Source organism: Macaca nemestrina, chromosome 9 (genome assembly GCF_043159975.1).
Source record: "Macaca nemestrina isolate mMacNem1 chromosome 9, mMacNem.hap1, whole genome shotgun sequence".
NCBI lineage: Eukaryota > Metazoa > Chordata > Mammalia > Primates > Cercopithecidae > Macaca > Macaca nemestrina.
The window spans coordinates 140576691-140594690 of NC_092133.1; the positions used below are offsets into that span (position 1 = coordinate 140576691).

Here is an 18000-nt window from a genome sequence, read left to right on the forward strand (position 1 = left end):
CATACACACACACACCCCAAGTCGAATACCGTCTGGAATGAGCAAAAAATAGTGTCCACCTCCAGGAAATATTCACATTTTTGCAGTGAACTTTCTCAAGCCAAGCCTTAAACTGAGCTTGGAATTTCCGGGAACCCTGGAAAGGCACTGGCCTTCGATTTAGCTCCACTGACCTTTGTTTAAGACACCTTCCTGGAGTCTCGGTTTCCTCATCTCTGAACTGGAACGATATATTCTGTGCATCGCTCACTTTGCGAGGTTCTCATGAGGACTAAAGAAGATGATGGCTTTAAAGTTCCTTGGATAACTTTTACGTTGTATTTAAACATTGGAGGTTTACGGTTTTTTAGAAACATTTGAAGCAGCATCTTCAATTGGAAGTATCTTCATTTGAAGTAGGGGTATCTTATTTTTGATACTCCATGTACTAAGACGTTAAAATAACTTACATTACAATAATTAATCTGTTTCTGTTTATTCCCTACCTGAACAGTAATTGCATCTTTACCCGCTGATGTGAGGCAAGCTGTATACCATGTTTGTCTTCACTTAACAATAATCATAACTGACATGTAAGAGGGCTTACTACTTGATAGACGTGATCCTAAGTGTTTTCACAGATTCACTCATCTGATCCTCTCAAACCTTATCAATACCATTCACAGATTCACTCATTTGATCCTCCCCATATCCTAGAAATGCCATTCTTCCTCTTTTGCAGCTGGAGAAATCAGAGCCCAGGGAAATGAAGTAGGTTGTTCACGGTTCACAGCTAGTAAGTGACAAAGCCAGGCTCTGAACACGGGCAGTCAGTCCCAGAGTCTGAATTCCTTTTTTTTTTTTTTTTTTTTTGAGACGGATTCTTGCTCTGTCGCCCAGGCTGGAGTGCAGTGGCGTGATCTGCAACCTCCGCCTCTCAGCTTCAAGTGATTATTATGCTTCAGCCTCCCAAGTAGCTGAGATTACAGGCGCCCGCCACCACACCTGGCTAATTTTTGTATTTTTAGTAGAGATGCGGTTTCACCATGTTGGTCAGGCTCGAACTCCTGACCTTGTGATCCACCTGCCTTGGTCTCCCAAAGTGCTGGGATTATAGGCGTCAGCCACCATGCCCTACCCCAGAGTCTGAATTTATAACCAAATGCTGTGGGCATCCATCATCTTATTCTCTAGTATCAAAGGAGATCTGAATGAGTGTGGGAATTTCCAAATTGCCTTGTAATTACGCAAATTAATTTACTGATTGTAACAACTTTCTCAAAATAAAAGCAGGTAGTGTTATTCTGTTTTAGGAAAAAAAAAACCGTTAAAAATGAGATCATATGTCCAAAGTAATCCACTAGTAGCCCTGAGATTAAAACTACGGCCTCCGATGCTTTGGTTTGCGGACAATGGCCCACTGCAATGGTGAATTATGTGCCGCCTTATTGTAAGGGGTAGAACAGAGAATTGGGGTTTCCAGGAAGATGGCCCGGCTCAGAGCTCAGGCCCCGCAGCCTAAAGCCGCACCTGCCCCTGGGCTAGCGGGTGCTCCATGCCAGGCACCCGGGTAGACTTGAGCTGCTGTGTTCTGCAGACTATACAACTGTGTCAGTTGGAATTGACTCAGGAAAGCTGACCTTGTGCAGAGGAAGGTGTTTCATACGGAAAAGAGGGCTCACCCCGATGTTGAAGGGCCAGCCCGGAGGCCAGGGGCCTTTCTGATAGGGACATGTGGAGGCCACAGAGAGGCTTCGTCTCAGGAAAGAGTCCCATGGCCTTGGGCAAAGTTCCATGTGCCTCATCTGCTGAGACCCCACCCCTGCTGAGACCCCACCCCTGCTGAGACCCCACCCCCGCTGAGACCCCACCCCTGCTGAGGAGACCCCACCCCTGCTGAGACCCCACCCCCGCTGAGACCCCACCCCCGCTGAGGCCCCACCCCCGCTGAGGTCCCACCCCCGCTGAGGTCCCACCCCCGCTGAGGCCTCACCCCCGCTGAGGCCCCACCCCCGCTGAGGTCCCACCCCCGCTGAGGCCCCACCCCCGCTGAGGTCCCACCCCCGCTGAGGCCCCACCCCCGCTGAGGTCCCACCCCCGCTGAGGTCCCACCCCCGCTGAGGCCCCACCCCCGCTGCGACCCCCACCCCCGCTGAGGCCCCACCCCCGCTGAGGTCCCACCCCCGCTGAGGCCCCACCCCCGCTGAGGTCCCACCCCCGCTGAGGCCCCACCCCCGCTGAGGCCCCACCCCCGCTGAGGTCCCACCCCCGCTGAGGCCCCACCCCTGCTGCGACCCCACCCCCGCTGAGACCCCACCCCTGCTGGGCCCCACCTCTGCTGAGGCCCCACCCCTGCTGGGCCCCACCTCTGCTGAGGCCCCACCCCTGCTGAGGCCCCACCCCTGCTGCGACCTCACCCCCGCTGAGGCCCCACCCCCGCTGAGGTCCCACCCCCGCTGAGGCCCCACCCCCGCTGAGGTCCCACCCCCGCTGAGGCCCCACCCCCGCTGCGACCCCACCCCTGCTGGGCCCCACCTCTGCTGAGGCCCCACCCCTGCTGAGGCCCCACCCCTGCTGGGCCCCACCCCTGCTGAGGCCCCACCCCTGCTGAGGCTGCATAGCTGCCTGCATCCACCCCGGAGCCTGTGGCTTTTCCCTTTTTCCTGCCTGAGTGGGTCTGGAGACAGGAGTGCGGACAAGGCCCTGGGTTCTGAGTCCCGCCCTCAGGCCTGGGAGTGGGGACAGTTGGCACCTGTGTCAACACTAGCAGGCAGGAACCCCGGTTCACCTTCGAGACCCCCTGCCCACCCCAGGTGAGGGCCAGCACATGGCAGCAGCTTCTCTGCTTCTCCACCAGCCTGGCCTCCCAGGACGCAGGTCCTGCCTGGGGAGAACTGGTGTACTGCCATTGCTTCCAGATGCCGAGCCACATCGCTGGAAAGAAAGGAGCAACAATTCAAAATAATCACAGTGAAAACTCGTTGAAAAGAAATGCTTGTTCACTGCAGACGGCCACATATAGACTGCAAGCTAGACCATAGATTCTGGTTATATTCTGTGAATATTTATTGCACTTTCTAAATGCCAGGCAAGTTTCTAAGCACTGGGCATACATTCCAAGAAGATATTCTAGAAATCCCCACCTTCGGGAAGTCACCTTCCGCCAGAGGCAGTCAGATAATAAGAAAATAAATATATAAAATGTCAAGCGGGGATGTGGCCTGGGGAAAATGAATCGGGAGAATGGTAGAATGAGGGGGTAATGGGAGAGGTTTGGGGGGGTGATGCTTTACAGTAGGGCAGTGTGACATTTGAGGAGTGGCTCAAGGGAGAACACAGGCCTGTGGATGTGTCCCTCCCTGCAGAGGGAGTGGTTGGGAAAAGCTAGTGGGGACAGAGCCAGTAGACGATGAGGTGGGGCTGGAGGGACTCGCCACTGGAGTGCTTGCAGACTGACACGCGTGTTGTGTTTTGCTTGGAGTGTGGTGGGAAGGCACCGAAGGGATCTGAGAGGAGAAGCGAGGGAATCTGACCAGGACTTTAAAAGGATTGTGCCTGCGGGGCGCCGTGGCTCACGCCTGCAATCCAGCACTTTAGGAGGCTGAGGAGGGAGGATCACTTGAGCTGGGGAGGTCGAGGCTTCAATGAGCCCTGTTCACGCCACTGCGCTTCAGTCTGGGTGACAGAGCAAGGCCCTGTCTCTAAAAAATAAAGCAAAATGAGTAAAAACGAAAGGATCGCAGGGACGATCGTGTTGACAACAGAACCCAGCAGCCGCCTCTAGAAGGGCCTTGTGTTGGGCTCGCTGCTCTGCTGGGCCACCCTGAAATCTTCAGTCATTTTTAAAGGAGAGGCTGGTGTTAGTGTCCCGGAACTGCAGACCAGGCGGCTTCCCCAGAAGACACTCATTCTTTCGTGCTTTGGGGGCTGGGTCTGAGGTCAAGGTGTCAGCGTGCAGGGGCTGCCTTCTCACTGTGTCCTCACAAGGCCATCCCTCTGTGTGCATCTGGGCCTTAACTGCCTCTTTTCATAAGGACGCCAGTCCTCCTGGATGAGGGCCTACCCATGCAGCCTCATTTTACCCAAATCACATCTGTAATGGCCCGGTCTCCAGACGCAGCTGCATCCTGCAGCCCTGGGAACAGGTTTCTGTTCCCATGAACGGAGGATGAATTTTGGGGGACACCATTCAGCCTGACGATCCCTCTACTCTGAGTATTCGGGCCTGGGCGGCTGGAAGAGGGGGGACCCTGGTTATTAACTTGGGGAGATGAAGCCCAGCTTTCCTGGAGGGAGGGGGAAAATGGGAGTCTGTTTCCTCTGAGTCTGAAACAAAATTGTGCAGCTATCTAGTGGAAAACGGACACAGGTGTGCTGTTCAGGGGAGCAGGGGAACGGGGGAGACGGGATATGATGTGGGCGTAGATTTTAATGAAAGCCCCCTCGGTGGTGGAGCACAGAGAAGCCTCAGTGTCAGACAGGAGGAGAAGGAAGGTCAGTAGCACGTGTGCAGAGCAGGCACCTGCTGAAGAAACCAGGGACTGCTGTGTCCCCGATACCAAACAAAGGAAGGTGTTAACAGAGGGGCCAGAGATTGATGGTGGCCGTGGGGGCCTAGGGGACTACGCTGGAGACTGTGCCCTGGATCTGGCTCTGATGGTCAGTGGAGGGGCAGCGTCTGCCTAGACTGGAGAAGGAGTCCAGAGGCGAGGAGGGGAAGAAGGCTCAGGCCGCAGCTGTGCGTCTCAGAGGTCTTTCCTCCAAATTCCTCCTCGCTCACAGACTCCCAGGAAATCACAGCAGAAAGCAAGCGGGAGTACCTTTACTCTAGAGGCCACTTGATTAAGCCTACTTTAATTGTTTGTTAGTTCCCAAACAGCAAATTTTTATATTTTCATTATTAGTAGTTATAAATTACTCGGATACGCCATGATTGGCAGAGTTATGCTGACGGTCTCACCTGCGGGCTGCACGCAGCCGCTCCGTGGCGCGCAGATGCTCTGCCGAAGTCCACGTTTCCGTGCGGCTCTCACCGCCTGGACGCCAGGGTGGCGCAGGGAGCCCCACCTCACACCTCACCCGGTGTGGACGTGGCACCTGATCGCTGCGCCTCCTTGCTGAGCAGCTCCGTCTGCACACTGCGTACCTCTGGCTGCAAGGCAGCAAGGAAACTACGCTGGAATCTGGCGTGACATGTCGCCAGAGCCATCGGCAGGACAAGGAACAATGAAAGTTGAATTTTAAAAAACAGATAAATGTATGTGTAGTAGAGGAAGAAACCAGGTATAGAAGGGCACATACGTACCGCATCCACAGATTGAACACATATGTGTGCAAATATGTATCCCCACACACACGTGCACACACACATACATACACACACATACATACACACACACACAGCTGTCATGTGGAAGCCACTGTCTTTTCAGCTCTATTTGTGACTTTTATAATAAGGCCCTGCCCTCCAGCGCAGCAATGCCAGGTCTCTTATAAATATTTATGGCAACCTTCAGCTCTTCCGAAAGCAGCTCCTTCTGCCATGTGAAGCGCTGCTCTGAGAAGTGACAGGGTCCCAGGCTTCTCCGCTCTTCCGTGGCCCACAGGCTGTGGCACCTCTCCGGGGACCATATCCCGTGGGATGGGCCCTCTAGTTCACTGCCGGCAGGGTGGCAGCGGAAACCCTGAATGCAGTGTTGGGAAGCAAAATCGGCTCCCGTGTGTTTTCTTTTAGGCACCACATCAGTGTGGTTGTGATGAAACCATTTCACATTTACTGAGTGTGCACTGAACTCAATTACAATATGAAAATGTGAAACCAGAACAGCACACAGGAGGACGACTGGAGATCAGAACTCTCTGTACCTGCTCTGCAATTTTTCTGCACACCTAAACTTGCTCTGAAAAATAACATCTATTTTATTTATCGATCGATTTGATTTTTCTATAGATATGGTGTTTCGTCCTGTTGCCCAGGCTGGTGTTCTAGGCTCAAACCATCTGCCCAGCCCAGCCTCCCAAAGTACTGGGATGATGGGAGTGAGTCACCTCGCCCAGCCTAACATCCATTTTAAAAAGAGCGTGAGAAATGATTTGCATTTAGGACTGAAGAAGAATGAAAGACACCTGTAGTTTTGCCTCCAAGAAAGCCTAGTTATACCTTTGTTTTATTAACCTACTATTAACTAGGCTTCTGGGTGTGGTTTCTCAGTGTGACCCTAACCCAGCTTAGGAGGGACACTGCTAGGAAGTGCTATGGGGGGCACAGCAGGTGGTCCCTAAAGTTGTGATGCTCAAGAGATTCACAGAATAGCTGAAGAAAAGAGACATGTTTTTGCATTTTCTGTGGTTTTGCTGTTGTTGTTAATCACAAAGTTTGCAGGTTCGCTACAGTTTTGAACATTCAGAACAATACACAGAATAATGTAAAAATCATCAGCTATGCAACTGTTTTTTAAATAGACACTCTCAAGACTTTGGTGTCGCTTTTTCTGAGGATTTTTCTCTGGGAACATGTTTGTCTTTTCCTTTAGTTGAAATGACACTCAATTTGTAGTTTGGGTTTCTTCTTTTATTCATCATTATCCTGTGGCAAATGTTTTCCCAGAGTATGAAATACTATTAAAAGTACAGACTTTAAGGCCTGTTTTGCTGTTTATCACATGTATCGTAATATATTTAAAGTTCCCCATCTTTTTTTTGCATATTTAAGTAGCGTTCTGGGTTGAAATTTTGCAAATTATGCTGCAATAAATGTGTTTGTCATTGGCGCACACATCTCTCCATTTCAAAAGGCTGAAATTATTGGGTCAGAGGTAAATTCTTAATGCTCTTGATAAATATTGCCAAACTGACCCCTTGAAAGATTTTGATGCTATACCACCAACATTGTTTTCAGAGACAGTGTCTCGCCTTGTTGCCCAGGCTGGAGTGTAGTGGCAGTCAGAGCTCATACGAAATCCTGGACTCAAGCACTACTCCCATCTCAGCCTCCCACATGGCTCGGACTGCAGGTGTGTGCCACCACACCTGACTAATTTTTGTATTTTTTTGTAGCGAAAGGATATTTCTATGTTGTGCAGACTAGTCTCAAACTAGCCTTAAGAAATCCTCCTGACTCAGTCTCCCAAAATTCTGGGATTACAGATGTAAGCCGCCACATCCAGCCACATTTAACAATTTAACAAATGAACATTAATAGATTATCTTTGTTTATATTTGAATATCTTTGATTATTATTGAGGTTAGGTATGTGTCCATCATGGGGCTGACCACTTGCAATTCTTTCATTAATTGTCTATTATGACAATTCTTGACAATTTTCCCATATATCTATGGAAACATTCTTTTCTGTTGTTTCGGCTTGGCAATAGTTCTTTACACACTATGCTAATTTTCATCTCTCTTTTCCACTCTGATTTTAATTACCATGATACCCTGGTTGTTTTTAAATTTGCAAATAGAACTGATTTTAAAAACCTGTTCAAGGAAAGAACCTTGAAGATCATCAAATATTTTCATTTGTATAATTTTTTTTTTTTTTTGAGATGGAGTTTCGCTTTTGTTGCCCAGGCTGGAGTGCAATGCCACAATCTCAGCTCACTGCAACGTCCACCTCCCAGGTTCAATGATTCTCCTGCCTCATCCTACCAAGTAGCTGGGATTACAGGCACATGCCACCACACCCGGCTAATTTTTATAATTTTAGTAGAGACAGGATTTCACCACGTTGGTCAGGCTCGTCTCGAACTCCTGACCTCAGGTAATCTACCCGCCTCGGCCTCCCAAAGTGCTGGGATTACAGGTGTGAGCCGCTGCACTCAGCCCATTTTTATAAATTAAAACATTTATTTTAGGGACTTCAAATTATTTCTTCAAATTTTAACAGTCAGGTAGCAACTGACTGGAACTGGAAGTCGCAGCTTCTGGCCACCAGCTCAGTGTTCTTCAGTCGTACAAAAACCCTGAGGACTGGCTACTTACAGGCCCTAGGCTGAGCAGCTCACCTACACTTTCCTGCTCAGCTCCGAGATAGGCAGTATCCTTATTCTGCAGAAAAGATACACACACTGCCCTCAGTTTTCTAGGCAGTAAATGGGAGAGGCATTTAATTGCCAGTCTGTCTTATCCGAAGCCCCTTGATGTTTAACGAGTACTCCCACCGAGGTTTAGAGAACTTCAGGTAGTTATTTCTTGATATCTCTAATCCTCAGTTTTCTCACCTAAAAAATAGCACGAAAAATACAAACAATGAAACCCCTTTTTTTAGATGATTGCTGTTAAGATGACACAGGGATGCTATGGAGGCAGATGTTGGTGTGTCTGCAGTGATGGCACCAGCAAGCCCCCTCCAGCACCTGAACGCCCCTCTTTCCACCAGCGGTAGTCTGTTTCCCCGCCTTGAACCCCGGCTCACCTTGTGACTTGGTTTGACCAATGGAGGCAGTAGAGGTGGTCCTGTGCCAATTTTGGGCCAAGCCCATGAGAGATCCAGCAACTATGTACTCTCTGGGGGCCCTCAGAGCCATGTAGAAAAAGCCATCTGGTCTATCAGAGGAACGGGGACATGTGGAGGAGAACTGGGGGACACCTGCTGGGGCCCCAACATGCAGGGCAGGCAGAAGGACCACAGTCCACCCACCCACATACTCACGAGACTCGATGAACTCTTGCTGGAGGTCTTTAAGTTTGGAGGATTCCGTGTGTGCGTGCAAGGTAAGATGACTGACATCTGTCTACAGAGGTTTGTCAGGCATTCAATGAATGGCAGTGCCCTTCATGTCCCCTTCCCCGCCATTCTTAGGATGGACTGGACCGTACTTAGGGTATTCTGGGCTCTGCCTTGTACTCCCAGGGACTAGCACTGCACCTACCATAAGATGTTCGAGGAAAAGCAATTCAGATCTCTCTATAAGAAGAACTAAACCTTAAGATCTCTTTAAGCTTTTAGACCTGGTTTCAATCAACCAAGGTTTGAGAAGTTATGGTGACACAGCAGACTTGTCCCAACATAACTTTAAGTATGACATCTCCATTAATTACATTGTAAATCTAACATTTTACGTAATGCTCACCACATTTTTTTTTTTTTTTTTTTTTTTTTTAGACAGAGTCTCACTCCGTCGAGGAGGCTGGAGCACAGTGGCACAATCTCGGCTCACTGCAACCTCCGCCTCTGGGGTTCAAGAAACTCCCAAGTAGCTGGGATTATAGGCACGCAGCACCACACTTGGCTACCACAAATATTTTTATTTGGGTTCCTGTGCAGTGGCTCATGCCTGTGATCCCAAAGTTCGAGAGGCTGAGGTGGGAGGATAGCTTGAGGCCAGGAGTTCAAGACCAGCCTGGGCAACATAACAAGACCTCAGTCTCTATGAAAAAAATTTTAAAAATAAAAAATTAGCCAGATATGGTGGTGTGCACCCGTGGTCCCAGCTACTCAGAAGGCTGAGGCAGCAGGATCACTTGAGCCCAGGAGATCAAGGCTGCAGTGAGCTGTGATTGTGCCACTGCACTTCAGCTGGGCTACAAAGACCTTGTCAAAAAAAACAAAAAGAAAGAAAGAGAGATAGAGGAAAGAAAGAAAGAAAGAAAGAAAGAAAGAAAGAAAGAAAGAAAGAAAGAAAGAAAGAAAGAAAGAAAGAAAGAAAGAAAGAAAGAAAGAGAGAGAGAGAGAGAGAAAGGAAGGAAGGGAGAGAAAGAAAGAAAGAAAGAAAGAAAGAAAGAAAGAAAGAAAGAAAGAAAGAAAGAAAGAAAGAAAGAAAGAAAGAAAGAAAGAAAGAAAGAAAGAAAGAGAAAGGAAGGAAGGGAGAGAAAGAAAGAAAGAAAGAGAAAGAAAGAAAGAAAGAAAGAAAGAAAGAAAGAAAGAAAGAAAGAAAGAAAGAAAGAAAGAAAGAAAGAAAGAAAGAAAGAGAAAGGAAGGAAGGAAGAGAAAGAAAGAGAAAGAGAAAAGGAAAGGAAAGGAAAGGAAAAGAAAGGAAAGGAAAGGAAAAAAAGAAAAGAAAAGAAATAATTTAAAGCTATTATAAAACAAATCCCAGGCCAATCTTTACATCCATAGTGTCAAATAGACTTTCTGTGTTCCTTTGTCAATCACCTACTGAATGGGTGTGTGTTGATGAAGGATTAACTCTGAGAACAAGGGCACGCATCATAATTGCCTGACATCCACCCCAGCGCTTAGCAGAGGCCCTGGCATGCAGGGTGCTTAATAGATACGTTGCTGTTAAGAGCCACAGGATTCTGGAGAAATAGTTACTAATGATCCCAGGTTGATGCAGGTTATTTTGAACCAGAGATGTGTAAAATTGGCCCCATGCTCATTTTTCAAGAGAGAAAAGTATTTTTTATAAGAAAATGAGCTAATTTTTTTCTTTCTGCATCTGCCTCTCTGATGGTATAATTTATGAACACATTCTCGACCTTAGGCTGAAATTGAATCGTTAAGCATGGTCAACAGTGAAGGGTAGTAACAACATTGACATTTTTGATGTCAAAATATTCCCTATTTTTTAACTGCAGTGTCAGCCAACAGTCCTTATTATACCCCATCAATAATAGCAGCAACCACAACAAAAAAAAACTATTAAAATTAAATTGTGAAAACTAAATTATTTATGTGATTTCATGTGTTAGATGTATTTTGTGCCACTGAGCCTGGCTTCTTTCTAATGTCATAAGACTATTCGGAACTGTAATAATCTTCAGGGGATGTAAGATTTATCAATTCTTGCAGAATGGGATGGGAGCCAAAGGAGGAGATTAAGGGAAGCTGGTGAAATTAATCAAGTTTTGCTCTGTGTACCGGCCAAGAGAGTGCAGTAGGTTATTATTCAGGCATTTTACACAGTAGGAACACAATTTGACCACTACCATATGTTGAATTTGAAATTACATGTTAGCCTTTTCCAAAAACAATCCCATAAAAATGTCAATAATTCTGTCAACAAATGGCTTTATCCACTGAAAAGAGACTTCACATACAGAAAGAAGGAAAGTGTTGATATTCACTAGCTCACTGGGAGACATAACATTTTAATCCTGCTACACAAGCCAGACTGGCTGATCTACACACCAACAATGATGGAGAGACGGGGTGATGAGACTCCAATACATCACCGTTTTCTTCGCCGTAAAAAAAACAACGGCATCCGTCCCCTTGCGGCATGTGAATGGGCTCCAGTCAGTGGCCTTGAAATATGAGGCTTTCCTCTTCACTTGAGGCAATATTGGAGTTCTTTGGAACAGATAGAAGCCATCATTCCAGTCCTAACACAAAACAAAGGCATCATTGTAGGAGCAATTTTGAAAATGTATGAACTTCATAAAATGTTCCATTTTCCACACTGTGAGTTTGGCTTGCACAATCGAAACATCAGAACTCAGGAAAACTACCCATTAACGTCTCAACCCTTTTGCCTGAGTGTATGACACTAACAGAGAATAACGTATGGGTCCTATGCAACGGTCATCAATAATGAGACAGGAAATACATATGTCGCTTTGCATGCCATCCAACCCTGACAGCCAGGGTAGCCAGCAGGTTCAGAGATGTTTCCATGAAGCTGTGCTGCATTTACGTTTACTGCTAAAGCCGTATTTTTAACTTCCACATGATGAGGTTTTAAAAGAGTTTCTGTTAGGTCTACAGGAAAAGCAACTGCCTTATCATATTAGTAAACAAAATGGAATATAAATGTGTTGGTTATTTTATTTTCTTTCCAAAATGAATCAATAGCTCCAAGGCACTTCAAAAGAAAATCCACATCAAAAATAAGCTGACACCATAAACTATTGTGGTGAGCACATGCTAAATCTCCCAGGCTTTCCTTCGGGTTTCTAAACACAATACATGCGGACGGCTTTGAAGGAAAACCAAATTTCACTGAAAGACACTGGACTCACCATGAAATGAGTGTTTCCTGGCAGAGTTGAAAGGCCTCAAGGACTCGAATTGTTCTCAAAGATTCAGCTCATTCACTGATTCTTGATCACTTGGGGAAATGGGGTCTGACCCATTGGCCAAGTGTAAAAAGAAAGAAGCAAGTGAAGACCCAGGAAAGGCAATTTTGTGAAGTATTTTGGAATTGTTTTTCAATTGATGTTCATCATTCCCTCAACTGAACTGTGAATTTTCTGGCTGGAAGAAAGCCCTGTCTGCTTCTACAGAGATAACCACACGTTCACGCCCAGAACTGTTTTACAACTCAAGTCAGCCTGCGAATGACATAGATGTGGGGTGTGTTTGTTTGTGGGGTGTGCGTGTCTCCCACAGAGCAGGGATCATGTGACTTACTTTGACCTGTGGATGCAAGCAGAGGGGGAAGGTAGAAATGACATATTTTTGTTTACTTTTTAAAATTTGTATTTTAAAATATTTATGGATTCGTAGAGTAGTTGGAAAGATACTACAGAGATGTACTGTGTCTCCTTTGTACAACTTCTCCCAATGGGAGCATCCTGCGTGATTACAGCACAACACAAACCCAGGGAGCTGTCCCTGGTACAAGGTGTGCCTGGGTCCATGTGACCCCCTGTGCACATCTGTGCAGCCACCTCTGTGATCTACATACAGGACATTTGATCACCATTAAGATCTCCCTGGAGCTGCCTTGTGGAATTGTGTCCCCCAAAACAATAGGTTGGAGTCCTTGCCCCCAGTAATGCTGACTATGACCTTATTTGAAAATAGGGTCCTTACGGATGTAATCAAGAGAAGACGGATGAAGTCATACGGGAGTCAGGCGGGCTCCAAATCCAATGACTGGTCTCCTCGTGAGAAGCGGGGAAGAGGCACAGAAGTCCACACCGGTGGAGGCCATGCGAAGACAGATGCAAAGGCTGGCTGGATGCATTTAGAAGCCAAGGATGCCAAGAATGTTCAGCAGCCCCTGGAAGCCGGAAGAGGGGAGAGGGATACAAATCCCCCCTAGGGCCTCAGAGGGAATGTGGCCCTGTCCACGCCTTGATTTCAGACTCATAGTTTTCAGAATGGTAAGAAGATAAATTCCGATTGTTTTAAGCCACCCAGTTTGTGATCGTGTGTTATGGTAACCCTGGAACAGGAATACTTACGTGTTTACAGTCACAACCTCCTCCCCGCTCCAACTCCACCATCTCTAGCTCACCACAGCCACCAATCTGTTTCCTATCGCTGTCATTTTGTCCTTTTGATAATGTTATATGAATTGAATTCTACAGTATAGGACCTTTTGGGTTTGGCTTCTTTTGTTCAGCATAATGCCCTTGAGATCTACCCGTAGCTTGTTGCTGTCTTTGCTGAGGCTGAGTAATACTCCTGGGTGTGGATGACCACAGCTTGCCTACCCGTCCACCGAGTGAGGGGCATTTTGGAGAGTTCCTTTTTTTTTTTTTTTTTTTTGTGCTATTACAGATAATGCTGCCATGAGTGACCATACATGGTTATTTCTGCAAATGGAAGTTTTCATTTCTCTGGAATAAATGGCCACGAGAGCAGCTGCCAGGTCATACTGGGAAGTGTATGTTTAGTTTCTAAGGAGCTGCCTGTTCTCCGGAGTGGCCTGCACCTTTGATATCCACAACAGCGATGTGTGGATGATCCTGTTTCTCCATGTCCTTACCAGCGTCTGGTGCGATCACTCTTTTCTAATTTAGCTGTGTAATAAGAACTCATCGCATCTCTCTAACAGCGAGTAATGTTGAACATCTTTCCATGTGCTTTTTCACCATCCACAGATCCTTTCTAGTGAAATGTCTGTTCATGTCTTTTGCCCATTTTCTAATTGGCTTGTTTGCTTTACTGTCACGTTTAAGTGTTCTTTACATGTCTAGATAATGATCCTTTGTCAGATATGTGGTTTGCAAATATATTCTTCCAGTCTGTATCTTGTCTCAACAGGGTCCTTCTCTGCACATGATCTTATGGCTAACAAAGTCCTTAACACAGCAAAGGCTTTTCTGATGAAATCCAATTTATTGATTTATTTATTTTATGGATTGTGGTTTTGGTGACATATTTGCAAACTCTAGGTCTTAAAGATTTTGCCCTATGTTATTGTCTAAATGTGTAGTTTTATGTTTTATATTTGAATCTGTGATCCATTTTTAGTTAATTTTTGTAGAAGGTGTGAGGCTGAGGTTTCTTCTTTTGCTTAGAGATATCTAATTTCTCCGTGGCTTTATGTATTTATATAATTTTACACTAAATTTAAAATAAACATCCTTTTTCCTTTTGTCTCATTTTCCTGCTGGATGCTGTTAGCAGATAACAGCCTCAGTGCACCTGCTAATAACGTTTACCTCTCCCGGGAGCTGATCTGGCACAACTCTAGGAAGCCAGCAGTCTCACAAAGCAGGAGTCTAGAAGTTGAGACAGTCTGGTGAGCTTTTCTTATCAGGAAACTACTCCTGGAACAAGGCAAGATATAAGAAAAGAAGAGATTGTTTAAAGAACAGGAAGTTAACAAGAAATCCAAGAAGCAGTTGGAACATCCTAAGAGTGCTCAGAACTGCAAGGAGGTGGAAAGGCCCCGATGCATCCTGGGCTTCCTTCCGAGGGCCACGACTGAGGGGTCCGGGACTAGTGTCAGTCACCCTGGAAGCTAAACCAGTCACCTCCATTGCATTTCAAAACACCCTCTCAATATCTAACAAAACCCCCTTTTAGAAATACCTCCAGTTATATAAGAAACTGCCGATAACTACATTTCTTTAATTGCACACACACATACAGAGTTATCAAAAATGACGACATGCTAATTGAACATTTCCTATTCACCATACTTGACTGAATCTAATGTTGACTGTTTTCAAAAAGTCAACTCCACCGTCATAGGATACATGGCTAGCATTCAAAAAAAGAGACACCTGTAATCCCAGCACCTTGGGAGGCCAAGGCGGATGGATCACCTGAGGTCAGGAGTTCAAGATCAGCCTGGCCAATATAGTGAAACCTTTTCTCTACAAAAAATACAAAAATTAGCTGGGCATGGTGGCAAGTGCCTGTAATCCCAGCTACTTGGGAAGCTAACGCAGGAGAATCACTTGGACCTGGGAAGCGGAGGTGAACCAAGATCGTACCACTGCACGCTAGCCTGGGTGACAGAGCAAGACTCTGTCTCAAAAAAAAAAAAAAAAAATAGAGAGAGAGAGAAAGAGAGGCCCCAAGATATTTTTTTGTAACTCTCATTGCCTCATTTTGGAAGTATGCATCCTTCCAAAGGGATTATCTTGAAGGGCACAACCACTTTTCAGTGTATAAGTTTGGGTATGTTTCTTTAAAATCCATAAACTTTGAATCATTTTATTTTATTGAAGTGTCAACATGTAATTGAATGTGCCAGGGAAAACTCCCCTGACAGTTTTCTAAGTGCTTTCTTTCTGAGTCTCTGTTCAGCTGGAGATCCCCCACTTTATTATGTGATCTCCCTCCACATGTTTTTTTCGGTCAGGAGGAGAACGTCGCGGTGCAGGGCAGAAAAAGGGGCTGGGGGCCGGGCGCGGTGGCTCAAGCCTGTAATCCCAGCACTTTGGGAGGCCGAGACGGGTGGATCACGAGGTCAGGAGATCGAGACCATCCTGGCGAACACCGTGAAACCCCGTCTCTACTAAAAAATACAAAAAACTAGCCGGGCGAGGTGGCGGGCGCCTGTAGTCCCAGCTACTCGGGAGGCTGAGACAGGAGAATGGCGTAAACCTGGGAGGCGGAGCTTGCAGTGAGCTGAGATCCGGCCACTGCACTCCAGCCCGGGCTACAGAGCGAGACTCTGTCTCAAAAAAAAAAAAAAAAAAAAGGGGGGGGGGCTGGGATTTGCACAAAGACAATGGATAACACTAACCTATCTCTTCTGACTCTTTCTTGAAATCTCATTGTAAGATATAGAAAATGGTCTTCTGAAAGATAGAGACTCACAATCATTGTTTTTAAGAAGAGGACAGGAAAGAGCAGCAGTGAGGTTCTGCAGAGAGCTTCCCAGTGCTGGAGCACAGCACGTCGCTCAGATCAGCTTTCCCTGCGAGAGTAACAGAATGCAGAAGGAACCCTAAGAAGCATATTTAAAAATGATTGACTAGCAGACATGTTAGAGAGCGATGATCAAGGTAGACTATAAGCCTGTGACACAGAGGGTGTGGCCAAGCACAGCCCAGCTTTTGTCCCAAGATGTCAGCTAAACCAAGGAAAGGTGAACAGGAATTTCATGATCTCTTAAAGTTTGGAGACCTGGGAAAGTGAGGGCTTCGACAGGAAGTCATCCTCTCCTAAAGCCGGGATCAGAAAAGGCCACACCCTCAGCAGAAGAGTAAAACCCCACCCTGAAACACAGAATGGATCCACGTGCTCCAGATAAAAGGGAAAGTCGTAAAGCTAACAGAGTTCACATACAAAACAGAATAAAGACGAAACAAAAAGCTGCAGCAAAACCCTACCTGCTGTTCCATGTTGAAATCTGCCTCCCCAAGTCAGGAGCGAGATGAGAAGGAACACCCAAGACCCCAGCATTGGCGTCAGCAGCAGGGGGTCCTGGAAAAACAAGGTGAAAAAACTAAGCAAAAGGATCGGAAGGAAAACAGCAAGGAAGATGGATATCATCTGCAGTTTTAGATCATATCATTGTGAACATAGAAATTTTAAAATAGTAGAATGAATAAGAGAATTTGGCCAATTTTCTGACAACCCAAGCAGAATGGTGGGTGGTGGGTGGGGGAGTTTGCAGCTGAAAACGCCAGTGTGGCTCTGAAAACCTGGGGCGTGCTTGTTTAGGGATTTGGGTTTGAAAACCTGGGGCGTGCTTGTTTAGGAATTTGGGGTTGAAAACCTGGGGTGTGCTTGTTTCAGGATTTGGGTTTGAGCTCCTAGTTGGAAGGAAAGATGGTGAAGAATTTTGAGAAAGGGAGTGGCATGATGTAAATGATGCCGTCTTCTTAAGGATCACTGTTTGGTCCAGGAAATGTGGGGTGTGGTCGGGAGGGCAGCTGGGGGAAGGGAGAGGGGACCAGCAACTGGCACCGGGGTGAGGGGCGAGAAGGGATCAGCTCGGGACACCTGCAGGACGTGAAGCTTGCTGGACCCCAGTGGACTGGTGTTGGGTCTGAGAGAGAAAACTCAAGAATAGTGTTTAAGTTTGTGTCTTAAATGAAAGCTCACTCAATCCCAGTGACTTGGGAGGCTGAAGCGGGAGGATCGCTGGAGCCCAGGAGTTTGAGGCTTCAGTGAGCCATGATCACACCACTGCACTCCAGCCTGGGTGACAGAGTGAGATCCTGTCTCATAATAAAATAAGTAAAATAAAATAAAATAAAAATGTAAGCAATTATGCTATTGACATAAATGTGGAAGGTTAGAGTCGGGACGTGGTTGAGGGAGCAAATACTGAGAAAGCTGCATCCTTTAAAAGGTGGCATCCACTCAAAAGCCAAGAGGCGTCACTGTGGGATAAGTTGGTGGCAGTTCCTCTTCCTTCTCAGCACGGTTTAATCGCCAGTGCATTCCCCTGGTAACTCCATGACCCTCACTTCCCTCATCCTGATCGGGGATGACTGAGACCCATGAGAAGAGAATCTTCTCTGGCCCCATCAGGACCCAACTAGGACTTGCTTCCACCTACTCTCCTCTTGCCAGAGGTAAACCCAACATGCCGTTGCCCAAACCACTGCTGTGGGGCTTCATGCCCTGGGTCCCATCCCCCTCACTAAATCAAGCACATGTCTGCAGCAACTCTCTCTCCCCCCACGCCATTAAATCTCTCCCTTTCAGTCCACTGGGGGCTCATGACCCACAGGCATCCCTCAGCTGAATCCTTCCTATCAGCATCAAAAACCCTCTATCATGTGCCAATCTTTATGTAAAGTCTCCCTGTCTATACCACGTTCCCCACCAGCTAGTGACTCCGTTCTTCTGGGGCAGGCATGGTGTGGATATCTACCAACCCTCTCGACTGTGTGTAGAGTCAGGGCTCTCAGAAAAACAGAACTGGTGGGAGCCATACCTTTATCTAGGGTGAGATTTACCTTAAGGAAATGGCCCATGTGACTACAGAGGCT

General features: G+C 46.8%; 2 long non-coding RNA genes across 3 annotated transcripts; both read right to left on the minus strand.

Annotated features, from left to right (window-relative positions):
- Positions 1-7840: 7840 nt before the first annotated feature.
- Positions 7841-10080, minus strand: LOC139356139 (uncharacterized). Its single transcript, XR_011607541.1, has 4 exons — positions 10032-10080; positions 8633-8848; positions 8396-8526; positions 7841-8201 (listed from the first exon to the last, which is right to left on the minus strand). It is a non-coding gene; the product is annotated as an uncharacterized lncRNA (long non-coding RNA).
- Positions 10081-10691: 611 nt separating this feature from the next.
- LOC139356140 (uncharacterized) lies at positions 10692-16894 on the minus strand. 2 transcript variants are annotated; one of them, XR_011607542.1, is made up of 5 exons: positions 16387-16894; positions 15872-15971; positions 14260-14367; positions 12680-12869; positions 10692-11247 (listed from the first exon to the last, which is right to left on the minus strand). It is a non-coding gene; the product is annotated as an uncharacterized lncRNA (long non-coding RNA). The 2 variants fall into 2 exon arrangements; XR_011607543.1 differs by lacking the exon at positions 12680-12869 and having other exon boundaries at positions 16387-16892.
- Positions 16895-18000: the final 1106 nt, after the last annotated feature.